This window comes from Macaca fascicularis, chromosome 10 (genome assembly GCF_037993035.2).
Source record: "Macaca fascicularis isolate 582-1 chromosome 10, T2T-MFA8v1.1".
Taxonomy (NCBI): Eukaryota; Metazoa; Chordata; class Mammalia; order Primates; family Cercopithecidae; genus Macaca; species Macaca fascicularis.
The window spans coordinates 110253109-110271288 of NC_088384.1; positions in this window are offsets into that span (position 1 = coordinate 110253109).

Here is an 18180-nt window from a genome sequence, read left to right on the forward strand (position 1 = left end):
CAAGGGTCACATCCACCTGGTTAGCTTTAGGGAAAAAAGTGCCTACGGTGTTACATTTTCAAGGATGTTTGAAGAATGTGTGAATGGAATTTTCTATGCAGTTTCACAGGGAGAGCAATTATTTGGGTGTCCTTCAGAATTCAACACTACATCTCTCTCAGTCTATCCTACTTTAAGGCACTTTCCCTGCTATATAGCTTCATTCATGTTAGTTCTGCTTCGAGTGGAAATGGGGAATTAATATATAATAGCATTTCTAATGTTTTGATTTAATTTTTTAAAGTTGTGAATTTCCAAGCTCTCACCATCTCCTTAGATCTTCACAAGTCATGAGATAAATACCATGTTGACAACCATTTTACAAATAAGAAAATTCTGAGCGTAGAGAATTTAAATCCTGTCTTTATTCAGCTCTTACCATAATCCCCCATTTTCCATCTTGACTGTAGTATCTTTCCATACCTTTGTTGATTATTGAGTTTTCTTTACATTTAGATGACAAATACAACTCCAAAATACCCATCTATCTTGAGTCCTTCGCAGACCAACATTTGAACCTAGAGTATTTAGAGAAATCCTAAAACAGAGACATTGGCACCAATTCCGGAAGCTGAAGGGGCTCAAAACTCTGGGCTCTCAGCTCGCCAATGGCTAGAGATCATGTGACTAACCTCAGCCAATCCCATGCTCTGTCTGGAGGTGTTCAGCGTGCAAAGAAACATTGCAGACTTCAGACATATTTGGTGGCGGCAGCCACAGCTTTCAGCGTCCAGTGCCAGCAGTCTGCTATTGCTTGTAATACTGTCCATGAATATGAATCAAACCAGACTTTCCCTTTGGTATAATTTTGGCCGCAGTTTGGCTGCCTCATTTCCCTAGATGCCTGCCTATTTATTCAGGCCTGGTTGTCCAGCCTTCTTATCAATTCTACGGACTCCCCAATATTCATCAACAAATTCCATTGCTGCGTAACCACCAAAGACATCTGTTCTTCATAAACAAGAAATGTGGTCATTGCAACCACATGATAAATAAGAGGCGGTATTCTTCCCAGATGTTTCAGGGCATCTTCTCTTAAACCTTCAAAGCCTCCTGAGCTGCTCATTTCCGGGACTCGCTGAGCCCTGACAGTAAACAGACTTTTAACAAAGACTCTCTAAATGTTCAGATTTTTTTTTTTTTAATTAATAAGAGAATGGTCCATTTTCTTTTCAGATCTTAACACAGAGCTGACAGGATATCCCCCATAGAGTTCAGAGTCTGAAGTTTTTTATGCGCCGACATTCCCTTTGTGGTCCTCTTGCCTCTATCCAGCAGTTCTCATCTCCTTGGCTTGGTCTGTGCAATGGTTAAAAGGGGTTGATTTAATCCAGAGCACCTGAGTTTAAATCTAACGTTCCAGCTTTCTGGCTATACAACCTTGGGCAATGCTCAGTGTTTCTGTGTCTGTTTCTTCATCTATAAAATATATAAATTATGATAATACCTACCTCCTAAGGTTATGAAAATGGTTAAATGAGTTAATTCATATAAAGCACTTAGAACAGTGCCTGGCTGGTAGTAAATGCGCTGTAAAAGTCGACTATTAACGTATTATCTTCACCTCTGATCCATACTTGCTCACTTACCTTTTCTTTTCTCAAAACCAGCTCTTATAAAATAATCTGAAATTCCTGACTGTTTTCATTCTAAATCTGTTTCTCTCACAGGCGTGTCCTCAATGAAGCCTTGTCTCTAACTGTGAAATTCCTGGTAAGAGAAGCTGAGGCATTAATAATGGATCAGGAGGTATTTTTAGGGGAAGAGGAGTCTCAGTATTCATGGAACTCAATGAGAACTCCACCTACACAAGGCCAAGGCTGCATATGGATGTAGAGAAATAAAATTCAGGCGTTGAAAAGTATCTGAAGAGATGATAGCAAAGGGAAATTATCTTTTATCTTTCAGATAAATAGTCATTTCATGGAACGCCACAGGAGGAAGTTTTTGTTACAAGTTCTGAAGACTTGTGGTGAATGAGTCCATAGTTTAACCTTTGAAAATGTTCCTGGGAATGTCAATTCCATCACTTTTACTTATATTACACTCACAATCAGTTCATCTTGCCAACAAAAATAATAATACTATCCTCATGCCCAAGCTTGTGACTTGATTTCAAAACCAGTAAATCACAAATAAAACTTCCTGTGTGTTTTTTTACATGAATCCAAGTGACTCAGATATCGTGTTATTCAATAACACTATTACCATGACTCAGGTAAAAGGGCCGTTTATATTTTCTGAAGTCTCAAGTCTAGGGTCCAAAATAAAATTACCATCTTTTATAGAATAATTTTTCTCTAAAGTGAAAATGTGTATGTCACCTGGTTGTCAAAATCCCTTGTTTAAATCTTTAAGGCGAAAAGCAATGGTTTGGAGAGTGGACTTAGGCAATTGATGTGCTTGGATTCAAATCATAGCTCCAGATTCTATCAGCCTGTATAAGTATAGGCGGGCGGCATTACCTTTCGCAGTCTTGACTTTCTTATTGGTGAAAAAAAAAAAGAGAGAATATTCCCAGTCTTGAAATGTTGTTGTGTGTATCCTATTTAGCAGAGTGCCTGGCACATGTATGCAGGTGATATAAGGCTCTCTTTGCTTCTGGCCAAAACTTCCTGGCACAGGAGGACAAGGTACTCAGATGTGAGAACATGCTCTGTCTTCTGCAGGAAACCAGAAGGGGTTCTCCCTTCTTTGATTGCAGGAGAAAAGAATTCTAATGGAATCAGTGTCTTCTTTGGCCCCATTTAAAACTCCACACTCTGGAAAAGTAGATGGTGTCCTGGAGTAAATCCCAAAGTCAGGCCCACTGGAAAGGGTCACTGGCCTTTCTCCTGCTTCAGTGGCCTGGGATTTTAAAAGTTGGAAAAGTTTATCCATATGACTTTATTGGAAAAGATTGTTTTTTTATTCTATTCTTGCCCTTTTCTTTCATGGTATAAAGTCTTTGCTTTTATGTTGTTAATTTTAGATGTAGACGAAGTAAAAAGTTGGCAACTCTTTGAAGTTGCTGCAACCATATCCCCAGCTACAGTATCCTTCTATGCGCCTCTGCTCTCTTAATAGGTATAGCCCCAGGGATAGAAATAGACCAATTATTGGCCAGGCACGGTGGCTCACACCTGTAATCCCAGCACTTTGGGAGGCCAAGGTGGGTGGATCACGAGGTCAGGCGTTCGAGACCAGCCTGACCAACATAGTGAAACTCCGTCTCTACTAAAAATACAAAAATTAACTGGGCGTGGTGGCACATGCCTGTAATCCCAGCTACCTGGGAGGCTGAGGCAGGAGAACTGCTTCAACCTGGGAGGCGGAGGTTGCAGTGAGCCGAGATTGTGCCACTGCACTCCAGCTCGGGCAAAAGTGCAAGACTCTGATCAGGTAAAATGAACCAGGATATTTTATTTTAATTTTTTAAAGACAAAGTCTTGCTGTGTTGCCCAGGCTGCAGTGCAGTGGCATGATCATAGCTCATGGCAGCCTTGAACACCTGGGCTCAAGCGATCCTCCTGCCTCAGCCGACTGAATAGCTGGGACTATAGGGGTGTGCCACCATGCCTGCTAATTTAAAATATATATATATTTTTGGTAGAGATGGGATCTCGCTATGTTGCCGATGTTGGTCTTGAACTCTTGGCCTAAGCAATCCCTCCCACCTTGGCCTCCTAAAGTATTGGGATTCCAGACGTGAGCCACCATGCCTGGCCCCAGGAAATTTATAACTAGGACAATGAATGAAGGCACAAAAGACCAATCCCAGTTGGTCTATCCTCTACTATTTTATTTGTCAACAAACTTTTCATTTGTGACATTTATAGGATGGTGGCCTCTGCTGCATGCCAATCTTGTGAAGCACACACAGAGGGGCATGCCAGGTACAGGACAGTAATTACAGACTCCAACACAGAACTTCCCCGGAATGGAATCACTGCTCAAAGAATCCCACAAGAAAGACAAGTAAGTGAGTGTGAAAAGCCAGATATGAAAGGCCCCAGAAATGCTTCACAGGAAGTAAGCCACTTATGGAAGCTCTAGAAAAGCAGGAAGGGATTAAACATGTATTGATTAAGATATACTAAATGGGCCGGGCGCAGTGGCTCACACTTGTAATCCCAGCACTTTAGGAGGCCGAGATGGGTGGATCATGAGGTCAGGAGATCGAGACCATCCTGGCTAACACAGTGAAACCCCGTCTCTACTAAAAATACAAAAAATCAGCCGGGCGTCATGGCAGGCACCTGTGGTCCCAGGTACTCGGGAGGCTGAGGCAGGAGAATGGCATGAACCTGGGAGGTGGAGCTGGCAGTGAGCCGAGATGGCGCCTCTGCACTCCAGCCTGGGTGAAAGAGAGAGACTCCGTCTCAAAAAAAAAAAAAAAAAAAAAAAGATATGCTAAATGATTAGGAGGAGCATGGGAAAAGTTGTAGGTAGAGGTGGAAAGGCAGGTGAGTTATCTGGGATTACATTTTAGAGAGCAGGAAGATCACAGAGGAAAACTCCCTCTAGGGTAACAGTCTCATCTGGGATGAAGTGGAAGTTTCTGGCATTGTTTCCCCAGTTCGTGAGGAACTGCACCACTGCTCCCGCGTTCTGGAAATGACTTCTATTCTCGCCCCACAGGCCCGGGCCCTTAGCAGCCATGCAGACACAGCATGACACTAGGTTTTGGCCATAGATGAACTTGATCCAATCTGGGCCACTCAGACTTTTACTCGTAAGCACTGATTTGGGATTCGAGAAAAATCCAGCTCATCCGTGTGATCTGGTCTCTTGATCTCAGAAGCTAGGGGAGACCATTTTGCTCCACACATAACTGAAGCCAGTAGAGGAAGGTGGTTTGCAGAGGTAAAGAGGATTGAAGCAGTTGAGCAGACAGCAGACAGGAGAAATGAGGCAAAGGTCTGATGTCCTGACGGTTTCCATTTGCAGTCTCTTCCAGAGGCACTTTCTGATCAAGTAGCAATTTGGACTTTTTTTAGTTGTAAGCAACAGAAACTGGCCCTGGCTATCCTCATCTATAGAGAATGCATTGCATTTGGCAAAGGCTTGCAAGAGTGTGGCTGGATGATCAAGCTTGGGATGTGGGGAGGATTCCAAAACGGAAACCCACCACTGATGCATGGCCAGAACCCCCCACCAGAGGATCCTGCTGTAAAGAATTAAGAGCCACGGATCCATCGACGCCAGGTCATGTACCCACCCTCTGGCTGCTGGCAGTGGGAACGGCAAGTTAGTGCCCTTCCACTTCTGTAGTTGATACTGGTGTCCTGATTGCTACCTGGGTGTCTGGTTATATATCACACTCCAGACTTGGTGGTGTGAAACAGCAATAGTCTTTTATTATTATCATACCTCCTCATGCTGGGAGTGACTCCCATCTCCTCACTGAGGTTTCCTGTGCAGTTGCAGAGAGTTGGTGGCTGGGGCTGGATTCACTTTAAGGCTTCCTCACTCAGGTCTGGCAGTTGATACTGGCTGAGAGCTGGGGTCTCGGCAGGGACCACTGACTGGAACACTGACATGTGGTCCTGCTGGGTGCCTGGGCTTCCTCGCAGCACAAAAGGTGGGCACCAAGGGTGAGTACCCCCAGAGAGAACAAGTGAAACTAGATTGCCTCTTCTAACCCAGCCTTAGAAGTCATAAGGCAACTTCTGCTTCTGCTGCACTCTTTTTGGTTAGAGGGGACTCACCAGGTAAGTCCATATTCAAAGGAAGGGCAGTAGGCTTTTGATGGGAGGATGTCAAAGAATTTGCAGAAATGTTTTAAAAGTACAATTGCCTTAACACGAAGGAATCTACTTGATTTCCTAAAAATAGAATCCTGGTTGCTAAAGGTTCCATAAGACACGCTATGTATTGCTTAGCAAATCACCACTCATTGTTTAAAGTAGTTCGAATGTGTTTCAATTGCTTGCAGGCAAAGACACCCAGTGTAAGCATTGGATTCCAAGAAATTGAATTCCTTGAAAGGAGAGATTTAAAAGTAGAATTGTATTCTAGCTTCAAAAGTAGATTTAGAAGCTAGAATACAAGCTTCCAGATGACATTTATTAAAATTGGTCAACTATACTTTGAGAAAATGATTGATATGGATTACAGTGTGATTGACCTGTGGTCTCAGATCCAAACCATAAATCCTACACATTCCATTAATCATTTTAGAAGTAGACCAATCTCCAGATAATAAATGAAGACTCAATGGATTTTGGAAGTCAGTTTGGCACAAAGGCCCTGGAACAGCTTCCGGTGCTAGAGGTGGAGTTTCCCGTTGCTAAGGTGGAAGATCACCAGACAATGAGGAAACACGCCTCTTCCATGGCTTGAGGGCAAGTCTAAGTTTGCTCAGTATCTGTAAGTTACTCTCTGGTTGAACTTTCTTTTAATTCTCCTATCAGCCAAGCCTTGTCTCTGAGGTCTTATAGGAAGTTTTTGGCCAAGTGGCAGAGGTAGTGAAGGACACACCATGACAAAATCTGGAGCCAATGAAGCCGAAAGACTTATTCTAGAATACATGGTGTGGCTCCTAGAAAACTCTAGATATGAAAGGTAAAAACCTGTGGAGGGAAGAGTGCGTTAACATTCAACATTGAAGCAAGTTAACCTCAACAAATGGTTATTTGGTTTATAAAAAACAGACCCAAACAGAGTGATATTCAGCCAGTATCATTCAAATACCTGTGGGTTATTTGAACAACGTTCTTGCTTTCACATTCTTAATGCTCAAATTGCTTAGGCATTTTTCTTTCTCAAACAGGTGGGTAAATCTAACTTTTTTGGTATCTCTCTTGGACATTCCAGTTAATGCTGATAGTTAAAATTATACTAGCCAATCCCATAGGAAGCTGCCCCTCGGAGAGCCCCCTGCTTCCCCTTGGAGACATATCTGACAGTTTTCAAAATCACCAGATTGCCATCCCTGCATTAGAACCACCAATGTAATCACTGATTCTTCAGTTGTACTCCAGGGGCTTAGGGAACAAGTTGCATGAGCAATTTTATGTGTATATAATATATAATTATAGATTTATTTTATCTACATATATTTATGTAATGTAAATATATAAACATTAGTTTATTGATATAGTTATAGAGGGCAGAGGGTATAGCATGGGTGAGTGCCCCAGAGAGAATAAGGATGGAACAAATATATAATAAATATCTATATTTATATATATAAACAAATGGAACAAATATATATAAATATTATATAAGTATATATGCATATATAATAAATATATATTTAATTTAATTATATATTATTTATATAAACATTACATATATAATATATATATACACACACATAATAGTGAATCAAGCTCACTATAGCGAGGGCTCATGCTGTGAAAGATATCTGGGAAAGGAGACTGATGGAGGGAACCATATACATCCCAGGCTAGGCTCTAAGCTTTTTGAGTATGGGTGCCATATCGGTTTTGCTTGCCAGTGTATGCCCAGAACCTAGCACAATAAGTGACACCTAGGTGACAGGATGGACTTTGCAAGCATGCAGCCCGTGTAGTCACATAGGATCCCACACTCACACGATCCCCGCATTGTTGCCATCCTGAAATTCTTATTGGTGTTTGAACAAGGGGCCCTGAGTTTTCGTTCTGCACCGGGCCTCACCATCTGTGGTTGCTCCTGATGACATTCAATAACTATGTGTTGCATGAATGAGTTAGAGGCCAAGGCCAGGATCACGTTCCTACCCTACCCTTAAACTCTGGGTCACGGTGAGAGTGTTCCTTTACCGGAACCTAAGGCTCATCTCTCTTGCTCTCATTTGCTGTTTTCAGGCTGATTTTTCCAGCAATGAGTAACAGCAGGGGCCATCCCTTTACTTCCAGAGAAAACTCTCCTCCCCGCATGCAACTGATCTGACCCAGTTCTGCAGCAGAACAATTCGCCAAGACTATGATACACAAAATTCCCTTAAGGGGACTTCTTTGGTCCTAAGTATCGTGTGTGAAAGACATCGATATTGAAGTTCTGGTTGGGCTTCATCAGATTCAACCCTGTTCTTGTCCAGTTTTGTCAAAACTTATAAAGTTTAATGTTAGGGAACCAATGTGTGGTGCTGATAATGAATTTTAATAGCATTGGGCATCTTTGATGCCTTGTCTTATGTCCTCTTGACCTATCTTGTTGCTCTGGCATTGAACTGACAAACAGCTGTGGCCAGGTGAACCTGACCTCAGTAGTACCTCATGTCCTGGGGCTTTTCTACTACTGAGGTCAGGTTCTAGGGCAGGATCAAACCTGGAAGTGCAGGGGAGGTAACACCCACCGGGCCAACCCTTGGCTGAATGGGGCTGGGTGGATAAATGCTGTCTCTGTAGTGAGGACAATTCTGAGGGACACATGCTAGACCCCAGAGGGTTTGCAGGAGGAGCAAGTTCCAGCAGCCTACAGGGTCATCAGCCCAGTAACAGCCCTTGGAACAGCTTCCTATCCTCACCTTTTTCACTTTTCCTCCGGCTTCCCCAGGATCACTTCCCACAACGAACTGCCTGCAGCAAGCCCTTGTCTCAGGCTCTGTCCGGACATTAATGTAGCCATGATGTATCAGTGAGCACTCTTTTGATTTTAAGTGGCAGATAACTAAGCCAAACTTTCCTAAGCAAATGAATTCGATGACTCAAGTCATTGAAAAGTTCAAGGGGAGGGCTGGCTTAGCTCTCCGTGTGACTAGGGGAATGCTTTTTATCAGGCCCTGTTTTATCTCTCCCTGTTCCTCAGTTTCACTTCTTTTTTTGGTCCCATTTTTAAATAAGTTCACTCCTGATATGGCAAGATGCCAGCCACTATGCTAGAGCTTCCATTTCTACAGCTTCACAGCAAATAGGAAGAGAGGGCTTCTGGCTCCCATTGGAATCAGAAGCTGAGGCTCTGATTGGCCTCAGTTTGTTTCTGTGCTTATCCCTGAACAGTCATGTGACCATGAGTTGCTGAATGACTGAAGGCTGTTCTTAGGCTCCATCACTAAGGGGGTATGAGAGTCCACCCAGGTCACATGGACTGATTGGGAGGAAGGGGACGGTCCTTACATTGAAATTAGGGCTATTGCTAGAAGAGCAGGAAATGGGTGTTGGGAGGCAAGCACCACAAATTCAGGAGAACTAATTCTTCTTGGGCAGCCAATCAAATGTGGAGTCTGATAAATACAAATTCCCATTCCCCATCAGCAAAGAGACAATTATAAAATAAAGTCTGTAATGATGAGTTACAGTTGGATACAAATCTATTAAAATAATGCATTATATAGATCGATTTCCTATGTATGCATTATTCAAGTGCTTTTAATACAATTCACCCCTCTTTGGGGAGTGGGATCTTAAAATAAAAAGGAGAACAGTTTTCATTGCTATGTTGTCCTATATATCTTGTCAAATTATGCAAAAAATACAGGTAGACTTGTTTCATGAACATAACTAGATAGCATAATTACTTGGGTGGTAGTAAAATTTGTTTGAACAAAGTTAGTTCTAAAGGAAATGAGGCAGAATTATTTTTGAGAAGTAAAGTATTTAATTTTTTGTGAGAATGAGAAAATATGGTATAGATGAGAATAACTAGGATTTCTATCCTTATTTTTATCAGATAACAGTTATATAAGGTATAGAAACTTAGAGACATTACCCAATTGTGCTGAGCCTCTATTTTCCCACCTACGAAATGAAAATTATACCTATAGTTTGAACTGAATGAATCTGCAAAAGTTAAGAACCCAAAGTATATATTAAATGCTTAATAGAAATACAGCCTCTTTGTAATGCCAGTGACAAGTTAGGGACTGCCTCTCCTCCTCAGGAGAGCTCTTCCTGAGCTTAGCAAGTGGCAGCTCATAAAATACTGCAATCTTCTCCTAGGATCCATGTCCTACACTGCTACAAGAATCAGTGATTACACTGGCGAGTCAACATTTATTAGGTCAAATGGAATTCATTGTAGCCAGGACCTCAGCTCTCCTTCAGTCTGCCCAGGCAACACCTGACCGAATATGGGAAGAGGCTCATTATGTAAACACAAATGTGGAAGTGCCTTTTATTAAAACAATATTTTACCTGTAGAAAGATTTGAGCATTCAATTTGCCTCGAGGTAGCATCTTTATCTAGAAATGAAATCTCACTCTGTTATTGGAGCCAGTGTGTTTATGTCACCATTGGATGCAGGAACAATTTAAAAAATAATAGTATACATATGTTATGATTAACTCTAAACTTTTGTTTACTTTAAGGATAGGCTAAAAAATCCCACTATTGTCAAAAATAGCTTCTGTAATTTGTTCTTTTCACAAGAAGTAAAATTCTTGGGTTAATCTTTATTCTCTGTACTTTGGGAATAACTCATAACTTAGGACGTCTCAAGTTATGTTCATTCCTCCATTGCAATCTCTGTCCCTCAGTTTAACAGGGACATAAAATTCAAAAGGGAATATACCAGGGAGGCATAGAAAGCTGCTTTAGGGGGCAGGGGATGCTGCTTTTGTCTGGGAGATGGGTGTTTAAGGAAAGCTTGTGTCTTAGTGCGTCTGTGCTGCTGCAACTGAAGTCCTGAGTCTAGGTAATTTATAAACAATAGAGATTTATTCCTGACAGTTCTGGAGGCTGGGAAATCCAAAATCAAGGCACCTGTAGGTTTGATGGCTGATGAGAGGTCCTGTCTCTCCTTCTAAGATGTCACCTCGTTGCTGTGTCCTCTGCAGGGCAGAATGCTATGTCCTTACCTGGTAGAAGAGCAGAAGAGAATGAACCCTGATTTGGTTTGGCTGTGTCCTCACCCAAAATCTCATCTTAAATTGTAATCCTCATAATCCCCATTATGGGGAAATGGGGATTATTGTCAAGGGAAAGACCAGGTGGAGGTGATTGAATCATGGGGATGGTTTCCCCTACTCTGTTCTCGCGACAGTGAGTGAGTTCTCATGAGGTCTGATGGTTTTTATAAATGTTTGGTAGTTCTTCCTACATTCACTCTCCGTCTTGCCGCCCTATGAGGAAGGTGTCTTGCTTTCCCTTCACATCCCGCCATGATTATAAGTTTCCTGAGGCCTCCCCAGCCATGTGGAACTGTGAGTCAATAAACCTCTTTCCCTTCTACATTACCCAGTCTTGGGCAGTTCTTTATAGCAGTGGGAGAATGGACCAAGACAAACGAATTCCCTCAAGCCCTTCTATAAGGGACCCAATCCCATTCTTGAGGGCTCTGTCCTCAGACTTAAAGGTCCCCACCTCATAATACAACCACATTGGCCATTAAATTTCAACCTATGAACGCTGGAGGACACATTCAAATCATAGCAGCTTCCTTGATGGAGTAACATAGATGCTGAGTCTTTGTAGAATGTAGCTGGCTGAACAGTAGGAGAAAGGCATCATAGGCAGCAGGAAAAGCAAGTGTAAAGGCCCTGAGGCAGGCGGGAGCATGTAGCATTCACAGAAGGGAGGCCCAAGAGGGTGGAGCACAGTGAGTGAGGAGAAAGATGGTCCAAAACAAGGTCAGGGAGGGAGGCTAGGCCCTAGTAAGAAATTTAAGTGCAATGGGAAAACAATGAAGTGTTTCAAACAGGGTTATGGAAAGACCATTTGCAAAATTGCGTAGCTAAATACAAACTGACAATACTTAACGTTACCCAGAACAGTAAGATTCAAAAGAAGTGCAAAATATTTGGAAGGTGGATTTGAATGGTTCAAGTCTGGGGAACATTGTCATGTTCCTCGGGTGCCCTCTGCAGGCGCCAAACCAAATTGCTGCGTGATCCTGGGGCTTGCTCCTTCTTGCTGCTCACTCCTCATGGCCAGCATGGAAGGTGAATCTGATCAAGGTTTCCTTTTTAAATCAGAACCAGGAACCTGGAGCAGGTGTTGCAGGTTTTGGAGGGCACCCAGGCATGTACTGCCAGGAAATGATGTGATAATCTCATTAGCGCTTTGTGACAACATCTAAATTAAACTAGGACATGTCTGGACAATTTTGTAGCTTACATACCAATTCAAATAGGTCTTGTTTTTTTTTTTCTCTCTGTTTTCCAGTCAATATACTGACCATTTCTGTCCTTATATCTTCGTCATGGAGTGTTCGTGATGGTAGTCACACAGTCTTTTATTATAATTGCATGATTCTTGTTGGAGCAATTATTAGCATTTATACTAATAACACTTTCTAACATACTGTATAATTTACTTATATGTTTTGGTTATGATCTTTTTCCTCTCAATAGAATGTAAGCTACATGAGGACAAAGAGTTTTGTCTGTGTTTTTTCAGTGTTATATCCTCAATGCTGAGCACCTGCCCTTCTTGGTCCAAGCAACATACCACTGATTCCACAGTCCTTGGGGACCACTCCAGCCAGATTCAAGCTTTTTCTCCCCTGGACTCACCCCAGGGTTGCAGCTTCTGGTGCTATGATTTTGATCGTATGTTTGTCAACCATAAGCTCCATGATGCCAAGCACCTTGTCTGCTTTATTTTTCTACTTGCAATAGCACCTAGCATGGTACAAATTTCAAACACACACACGCATAAATGCTCTCATTTAGGTATGTTAGAACAGAAGGCTGGGAGTTACAAGTTCCTTTACCTGGAGGGCCTGACAGGTGAGCACACGGATGGGCAGGTGCCCTACATGTAGCTGTGTGTGCTCTGTGAGTTGGGGGTCTGCCATGCCTGGAAGAAAGCCTGCTGGCTGAATGTGCCAGGTCGAAGCAGCACCAGCAGCTGCCCATCATGCAGAAACACAGGTGCAATGTCACCAGGACGCTGATTGTACCAGCTCAAGCAAAACTAAAAATCTCAAATATTGGTTCCAGTAAAGAAAAATACCATACGGGTCAAAGAACACATAGCTTGGATCCAATCAGTGGGTGGCCAGTTTTCAACCTGGCATAAGGGAAAGTCTTTTCAAATGGTCATTGTTGATTCTCCTCCCTAACCTGCAGGATCCAAATGCTTCCACCTGTACGCCATGCTTCTCCCCGGAGAGCCAGGGACAGTCCCCAGCTGAAGAAAGGACCAGAAACAAAGGTCGGAAATGCTCCACATCAGGAAATGAGAAGATGCTCAACAGAAGACTTGAAAGTCCCTGTACCATGCGGACTTGCAGAACTAGTTTTTCTGCTAGGAGAGAGTTAGCTCAAAGGATAGCATGGTCTGGGGAGAGGAGAGGGACAAGAACAGTGAGAAATAGAATTGGAAGGAAAACCTTAGAGGCAAGGGGAAGCCAGGGGCTTCAGAGGGAGCTGAGTCAGCACCAAGACTGCCAGGAGCCACCACTGTCCTCTGTCTAGATTCAATGACACTTCCCTGTGCCCAGAGACTCTCTGCCCAGCGCCTTTTCTCTTTGCTTTTGCATGGCCTGTGTGGGGAACTAATGCTTGGAGAAGCATTCACTGTCTCGTGATAATGACGGAGTAGCCAAAGACTCATTGAGCATCCAGTTGGAGCCATGGCTTCTTTCAGCCCAGCCAAAGGGATCCAGCCCAGCCATCCCCTACCTCCATATCACCTGTTAGAGGAGACAGTGCCCCCAGCCCTTCTGTCTCTGGAGCCCACGTCTCCTGGTGCAATTTCTCAGCTCAGTGACTAGTTAACCAGGCGCTTGGATATTAAGGAGGCATGGTGATGAATAAGTGCGCTGCATGAGGCTGGCTTCTCAGGGTTTCTCAGCAGCACATGTATTAGCATTTGGACCAATCTGATTTTATTTTATTATTATTTACATTTATGTATTTATTTTTAATATTGTGGATACATAGTAGGCATAAATATTTATGGGGTGCATGAGATATTTTGATATGGGCATACAATGTGTAATAATCACATCGGGGGCCGGGAACCATGGCTCATACCTGTAATCCCAGCACTTTGGGAGGCCGAGGTGGATGGATCACCTGAGGTTGGGAGTTTGAGACCAGCCTGACCAAGATGGTGAAACCCCACCTCTACTAAAAATGCAAAATTAGCTGGGCGTGGTGGCGCATGCCTGTAATCTCAGCTATTCAGGAGCCTGAGGCAGGAGAATCGCTCGAACCCGGAAGGCAGGGGTTGCGGTGAGCCAAGATCACACCATTGCACTCCAGCCTGAGCAACAAGAGCAAAACTCCGTCTAAAAAAAAAAAAAAAAAAAAAAAAAAAAAATTCACATCAGGATAAATGGTGCATCCATCACCTCAGGCATTTATCCTTTGTGTTACACTCAGTTACACTGTTTTAGTTATTTTAAAATGTACAATAAATTATTGTTGACTGTAGTCACCCTGTTGTGCTGTCAAATACTAAATCTCATTCATTCTAGATAACTAATTTTTGTACACATTAACCATTCCCAGTTCCCCCTCCCCTAACACCCTTTTCAGCCTCTGGTAACCATCCTACTCTCCATTTCCGTGAGTTCAGTTGTTTTAAGGTTTTTAGCTCCCACAAATCAGTGAGAACATGCAACGTCTGTCTTTTTGTGCCTGGCTTATTTCACTTAACATAATGACCTCCAGTTTTATCCATGTTATAGCAAATGACAGGCTCTCATTCTTTTTTTATGGCTGAATAGTACTCCATTTTGTATAGGTGCCACATTTTCTTTTGTGTTTTTATTTTAGTTTAAGTTCTGGGATACATGTGCAGAACGTGCAGGTTTGTTCCATAGTTATACATGTGCCATGGTGGTTTGCTGCACCCATCAACCTGTCATCTAGGTTTTAAGCCTTGCATGCATTAGCTATTTGTTCTAATGCTATCCGTCCCCTTGCCCCCTACCCCCGACAGGCCCTGGTGTGTGATATTTCCCTCCCTGTGTCCATGTGTTCTCATTGTTCAACTCCCACTTATGAGTGAGAACGTGAAGTGTTTGGTTTTCTGTTCCTGTGTTCGTTTGCTGAGAATTATGGCTTCCAGCTTCATCCATGTCCCTGCAAAGGACATGATCTCATTCTTTTTTGTGGCTGCATAGTATTCCATGGTGTATATGTGCCACATTTTCTTTATCCAGTCTATCATTGATGGACATTTGGGTTGGTTCCAAGTCTTTGCTATTGTAAATAGTGCTGCAATAAACATATCTGTGCATGTGTCCTTATAGTAGAGTGATTTATAATCCTTTGGGTATATACCCAGTAATGGGATTGCTGGGTCAAATGGTATTTCTGGTTCTAGATCCTTGAGGAATCACCACACTGTCTTCTGTAATGGTTGCACTAATTTACACTACCACCAACTCTTTATCCATTCGTCTGTGATGGACACTTAGGTTGCTGCTGAATCTTGGCTATTGTGAATAGCGCTGCAATAAACATGGGAATGCGGACATCTCTTTGATATACTGATTTCCTTATTGGGGGTTATACACCTAGCAGTGCCATTGCTGGATTATGTGATAGCTCTATTTTCAGTTTTTTGAGGAATCTTTCTACTGTTCTTCACAGTGGTTGTACTAATTTACATTCCCACCAACAGCGTATGAGGGTTTCTTTTTCTCCACGTTCTCTCTGGCATTTGTTAATGTCTGTCTTTTGGATAAAAGCAATTTTTAGCTGGGATGAGCTGATATCTCATTGTAGTTTGGATTTGCATTTCTCTGATGTCCAGCGATGTTGAGCACCTTTTCATATATCCACTTGCCGTTTGTATGTCTGCTTTAGAAGACTGTCTATTCAGAATTTTTGCCCATTTTTAAGCTAGATTATTAGATTTTTTTTTTCCTATTGAGTTGTTTGAGCTCCTCATATACTCTGGCTGTTAATCCCTTTTTTCTTGCCTTATTTCTTAATTAAATATTAAATTAAATAGTTTGCAAATATTTTCTCTAATTCTGTGGTTTGTCCAATGTAATTTTGAAGTCCTAAAAGAATTTAATTCCATGACTCTTCAGTATGTCATAATCTGAACTTCTTAGCTGATTTCATGGGCCTCTGTGTCAGACGGCACCTAAGGATGTGTCATGTTAAAGCCTCTTGGTTTAACCTGTCTTTGTCCTCACCTGCCATTGGCCACCTGCTCCACCCCAGGAGCCCCCACAGTGACCAGCTCCACACTGGCCATGGTGTGCAGACTTGAGGTGTGCAGAACCCAGCAGGGCTGCCTCTCGCTCCGGTTGCCTGGTGCTCACAGCCTCACACTTGTTCCTCTACCTGGGGGCTACCCTGTGGAAGGCTGAGGTAAGAAAAAGTATGGGAGCCTCAGTGAGCAACCTGGAAGTGTCTGGGAGTGAGGTCCCCATGGGGCCAGCCTTTGAATGGGAGGCAGGGACTGGCAGGTAAGAGTTCTCCCCAGCTGAACTCTCTTGTGCCCTGGTTATCACAGCCTCTTACAGGACAGTCCCCAGAGAGGGAGCAACCAGTCGTGCTTGATACCAAGCAAAGGTCAGCTTGGTGAGGTCTCCTGGTATGGGCTCTGCTGCCGTCCCTGACCTGCTTCATTCTACTTTTTCCTTGCTCTTGCTGCCCTGGGATTATACTCCTTAATGAAGAAGCAGTATCTAAGCCTTTGCCTCGGGCTCTGCTTTAAAAATTCCAACTAGGATGGCTTCTAACCATTGTCATTCTTCTCTCCCAGGATGCTTTCCAACTTCTACACATCTGAAATGGATGCTACAGTCTCAAAAGGCAGCACTAATAATGGCCATGGGGGTAGTTAGCAGTAATACTGAGCCAGGGGAGTTCTTTAAGAGGAGATTTGAAAGATCATAACTTGGGCAGAGGAATTTCAGAGGCAACAGGGCTGAACTGAGAAAGTAATCATAGCTAACATTTCCTGAGAGCTTACAATGCACTTTATTTGCATGTATTATCTCTTCTACTCTTCACAACAACGCAATTAGAGAGACATTATTTTTGCCATGAAAGTAACTTGTCTAACACCAAAACTAGAAAGTGGTGGAGGTATGATTTGAACCAAGGCAGTCTGGCTCCAGTACGCCCTTTAATGAGTCTTAAACACTTTACTCATGCAAGTTAGGTGACAGGAGCTGCAATGTCCACTATGAGCTACCCACTCCGGGACACAGCTGACTTTATACGTGACTTGTAGTGATGTGCAAATCCTGGTGCTTGGAGAGTGGTCTCTGGAGCCAGGTTCGCCAAGAGTTCAAACCCAGGCTCTGGTACTTCCTGGCTGCTGTAGCCTTGGCCAGGTAGCTTTGTCCTTCTGAAACGCTATTTCCTCTCCTGTAAAATGGTCGATAACAATATTGTGTGGTATGGGGAGGATTAAAACATTTAACAACATGCAAGTCACAGAATATGTACCGTGTCAGTTTTATATGTTACTATTACTGTTGCATTAGTCCGTTTTCACACTGCTGATAAAGACATACGCAAGACTGGGTAATTGATAAAGAAAAAGAGGTTTAATGGACTCACAGTTCCACGTGGCTGGGGAGGCCTCACAATCATGGCGGAAGGCAAAAGGCACATCTTATGTGGTGGCAGACAGGGAGAATGAAACAAGAGAAAGGGGAAACCCCTCATAAAACCATCAGCTCTCATAAGACTTATTCACTACCACGAGAACAGTATAGAGGAAACCACCCCCATGATTCAGTTATCTCCTACTGGGTCCCTCCCACAACACATGGAAATTATGGGAGCTACCATCCAAGAAGAGATTTGGGTGGGAACACAGTCAAACCATAACAACTATCATTATTATATATTTCAGCGAAAGGCAAAGGTTAGCATAGATGAAGGTTGAGGTCCCTTCTGGTCCTAAGATCTATGAATTTGAGGATTGAAGTGCTTCTCTCTTTGAAACCCCCTATGCTACTTTCGGTCCCCACCATACAATTACACTTCCTCAAAATTCATGCTCCATTGTTCCTCACCTTTCAACTCAGCCATTTCTCAATAAAGGTTTGAAAAAGTCAGAGTTCTTTCTCTCTTTCTCTCTCCCTCCCCCGGTTTGGCCTTACCAAGGTCTAAAACACACTCAGATCTGGCCCCTGCCTTGCACCCCAGCCTCGCTCCATGCTGCTCAGTCCTTTCTACCATGTCTCACCAGGCTCTTTCCCTCTCAGCCCTTCATCCCTGGGGCCCACTTTCATCTCCTCTCCCCATGCTGAGGCCTCCCATTTTCTCTTAGCTTGGAGGCCAGTTCCAGAGCCGGCCCCCACCCCTCCCCTCTGTGCTCTGCGTCAGCACCTCATTTATC